The sequence below is a fragment of the Anastrepha obliqua genome, chromosome 1 (genome assembly GCF_027943255.1).
Source record: "Anastrepha obliqua isolate idAnaObli1 chromosome 1, idAnaObli1_1.0, whole genome shotgun sequence".
NCBI classification, from domain to species: Eukaryota; Metazoa; Arthropoda; class Insecta; order Diptera; family Tephritidae; genus Anastrepha; species Anastrepha obliqua.
The window spans coordinates 25,675,915-25,680,519 of NC_072892.1; positions in this window are offsets into that span (position 1 = coordinate 25,675,915).

Genomic DNA, 4,605 nt, shown 5'->3' on the forward strand with positions numbered 1-4,605 from the left:
TAAAATTTTTAGGCTTTTACATACAAAACTGAAAAAAAAAATTTTATTTTAAATTTATTAATTAATAATAATTTTGATAAATTAAAAAATGGCGCTGAAGTTGACCCTCCCGAAAAATTGGACCTGGACGGTGTTGTCCATTTTGGCTATTCTATTTGTCTGAAACACAAAAACCCAGTCATCATATGACTGTAGCTATGTTCCTCACTAGAATACAAAAAAAATGGCAAAATGGCGCGGTTTTAAATTTGACGCTCTAAAAATCGGTTTCTTTTTTTCAATTTTTTTAATAAAAAAGACGAGATAATTGAAATAATAGTACGAGCGATAGCCATTGATGTTATGAAAAACATATAATATTAAATTTCAGACGATTCGGTTGAATAGTTTTTTTTTTTTGACAGCACCAAGCCGAAAAAAGTCAATTCGAGATAAATGAGTTTAAAGTTTGAGGTACAAGAGCGCGCGGACTGCTCTACCTAGTTAATGGGCTGTAGAAGCTATAATATTGGTAATTTCCGCATGAAAATTTCACAGTATATTCTTAAGATACTTCGAAACATCGAAAAAAAACAAAAAATCGATTTTTTTTACTTTCTAGACCACCGGGTCTCCTTAAGAAATAGTTGCTTCTCTTCTACCATTATTAAATAAAATAATGTAGAAACGCCCATAAAATTAAGTACACGTGAATAAACTCGATGCTACTAACTACTTACAGCATACAAAGCGATAATAATTTGAATGAGTCAGCGAAATTATGCCTATAATAAATTTTTAAATTACCAGTACCTGCGTATTTTATCAGGCAAAATATAAAGTTAACAGCCCAATTAGGTGTATTTATTATATGCATTAGATTGCCACACCAAATAGGTGTTAATCTTTACCACTTTGACAAACTTTGATAAGCGCTTCATTCATATGCTTTTTATCTGAGTCGGATCCACATGAGTAGTACACAGGCATTTACATATGGCTTTGTTGTGTGGTAATTATTATCTGTCGAAAAGTGTTAACTCATCTGTTTCGGTAAGGAAGTGAAAAATAGAATTGCCAATTTTTTTTTTGACATGATAACGTCTTATAATTCGATGTAGCCGGCTGCACGCACCAAAAAATGCGTCTTTATCTTGCTCATGTGACGTTATCTTGCTCATGCGGCGTTATCTTGCCTATGCGCCGTTACCTTGATTGAACTGCAAGCTAGAGCGCGGAACGAACGACAAAGAGGCACAATCGGCACCCGCGTTCGGCAACTTTCCACATCTGGCTCTCTCCTAATTGAGTGAGCATATATATGTATGTATATAAATTCACATATTTGTATTTGCATATGCCTTCTTCCTGTGTGAATGGTAATGAACCATTTCTCTGTGGAGAATAGGACGATGATAGGAAAAGTAGGAAATCAAAGGGGGTGTTTCGAGTGTAAAGTGTCTTGAAAAAGGCAACTCGATGATGTTGAATTTGATAAGTGTTTCGTCATTTTTTACGTTTGTATAAATGTAACTTGATCAATTCCATTGCGATTCCATTTACCTCCTCCTCTATATCCATACAAAATATCTATCAAACAAATAAAATTAAAATTTTCTTTTGAAAAATGCAACTATTCCATCAGTATTTTCTTACGACATTGTCACGTTAAACTATCGTCAGTAAACCGACTTTGCAGACAACCTCTTTTTTTACTGCCATCAATTAAACTATGCGATTTTCCGGAAATATTCTATTAATTCATTAAAAAGGTACAAATACATCTCTCTCATTTGCCGCAAGAGTGGCATAAAGGGTTTTGCATTTTCTTAAATTATAACATCTAAATAATATTGTGTGAAAATGTTTAATGAATCCGACAAATACTTTTTGAGTTATTAAACAATTAACAAAGAATCCCCGAGCGCTCCTGAACATTCGAGAGCAAGTAGCAAAACATTAAATGCGCTTTTCTCAAAACTAGGTGATCACTGTAACTTAAAAACCGCTTGGTAGATTTCAATAAAATTTTAACTGCTTTTGAAAAACAAGAAAAACTCGTGCCTAATCGAAGGATTTTTTTCTCAAAAATGTCGATTTTTTTTAACAATTAATTGTCGGTTTTTTTCTCGAAAATCTGAAAAATATATCCTGAGAACGCCATATTGTTAATTTTGAAAAAACAAGGTTCGATCAGGCGCAAGATTATCTCTTAATAAAATTAATTTCATCTGTCTGATTGATTTTAGAAGAATCTCCAAAGACTTGTGATGATCACCGCTAGGGACTTCTGGAGAAACGGACTATACACAAACACCGATAACTTTTACAATTATTATTTTTTTTTTTTGAAATTTTGCTAAAGTCAAGTCGAAACATGATGTATTAATGCTATGGTTTTATTTTTGTAAAATAAAGTAGATTCCAACTCATGAATTCCTTCCCTGAAGTGAGAATCTGTTAGGGCTGCAAAATATACCCCCATAGCTGTTATGACCTCATCATTTAATGAAAAACGCTTTCCACGCATAAATTTTTTTAGGTCTGGAAACATGGGGAAGTCGCTATGGGGCAAATCTGGTAAATGTGGATGCTCCAACAATTCAAACTTTAATTCATGTATTTTAGTCATTGTGCAAATGCTCTTGTAATACGTTGCATTGTCTTAATAAAAAATAATTTTTTTCTTACTTATTGATCTATAAGAGGACGCCATATACAAGGGTTTTCTTGGCTTAGGCGGCCGCCGTAGCCGAATGGGTTGGTGCGTGATTACCATTCGGAATTCACAGAGAGATCGTTGGTTCGAATCTCGGTGAAAGCAAAATTAATAAAAACATTTTTTTTTTATTATTTCTTGGCTTAGGTAATAGAATTATGCCCGATACTTTGCATTGCACTGGAAAATACTCTACTCGTATCATCGCATTAAATAAAGGTTGTCAAAAAAGTCTTGCGGTATTTTTATTGAATTTTCAATTGTTCATAAAATTGGTTATAATAATGCGATTTAAGTCAAATATGCGCCGTTTTGTTCGATGACGAGTTCCCAACGAGATGCCAACTTCATAATGCCCCTCTTATAGAAGCTCGCTTCCCTATTGTCAAAAAACTCGGAGAGCCAATTTTCACAGGACTCTCTTGTGGACAACTTCCGACTACCAAGCTCGTTCGCCATGGACAGAAATAGGTGGTAATCACTTGTTGCGAGATCCGGACTATACGGTGGATGCAAAAGAACCTCCCATCCGAGCTCCCGGAGCTTCTGGCGCGTCACCAAAAATGTGTGTGGCCTGGCGTTGTCCTGATGGAGGACAATTCGGGCTCTGTTGATCAAAGATGGCCTCTTCTGCATGAGTGCTGCATTCAAGCGGTCCAGTTATTGGCAGTACAGGTCCGAATTGAGCGTTTGGCCATAGGGGAGCAGCTCATAGTGGATGATTCCCTGCCAATCCCACCAAACACACAGAAGAACCTTCCTGGCCGTCAATCCAGGCTTGGCCACCGTCTGGGCAGCTTCACCGCTTTTCGACCACGACCGTTTGCGCTTCACGTTGTCGTAAGTGACCCACTTTTCATCGCCAGTCACCATCCGCTTCAAAAATGGGTCGATTTTGTTGCGATTCAGAAGCGATTCGCATGCATCCATATGGGCAAAAATGTTTTTTTGCGTCAAGTCGTGTGGCACCCATACATCGAGCTTCTTTTTGAATCCAAGCTTCTTCAAATGGTTTATAACGGTTTGATGACTCATGCCCAGCTCTTGGCCGATGCTACGGCTGCTACTATGCCGGTCTCTTTCGATCAATTCAGCGATTTTATCGCAATTTTCGACGACAGGCCTTCCGGACCGTGGCGCATCTTCGATCACCTCTGCACCAGAACAAAAACGTTGAAACCATCGTTGTGCGGGGGAAATGGAAACTGTATCGGGTCCATAAACTGCACACATTTTATTGGCAGCATGAGATGCATTTTTCCCTTTATCGTAGTAGTACTGAAAATATGCCGTATTTTCTCTTTATTTTGCTCCATGTTTGCAAACAACAATTAATCAAACACGTGTTAGCACGTGAAAGGAGCTTTCCAAAAAGCTTTAGCGTGAACCGATGCGACGAATACAACTAGAACTACGCGCTTGCAAAGACAAGCTTGCGGAAATACCGCAAGACTTGTTGGCCAACCTTATATTTATATGTATATGGGACGAACTTAGAGCCGCAAATAGGTAATTCGATAGAGTGAAATTAAATCCTTGCGCTCTTCTGCAAATTAATTCATGAAAAAAGATACTACTCTTATATGTAAGTGTATGGAGATGCGACCTCCAAGTGTGATTGTTTGTATGTGTATGCAGAAAGCATATGCACATAAGAAAATGATACGGAAGTGATTACTTATCTCGCTACTTATTTACTAAACAACATTTTAGCACATCCATATGCCCATTTTCTTTAAGTGTTGTGTCGCCCAAAAAAATTTGCTATGCGAGTGTGTATTCTTATGCATACAGATTTAGACCGACTTAAATATTCTGATAAGAATCCATTCCATCCAGATAAGCAACAAATGTGTCAAGTATTTAAGGAGCAGTCTCTTACATATCGTACACAAGTTCATATGGAG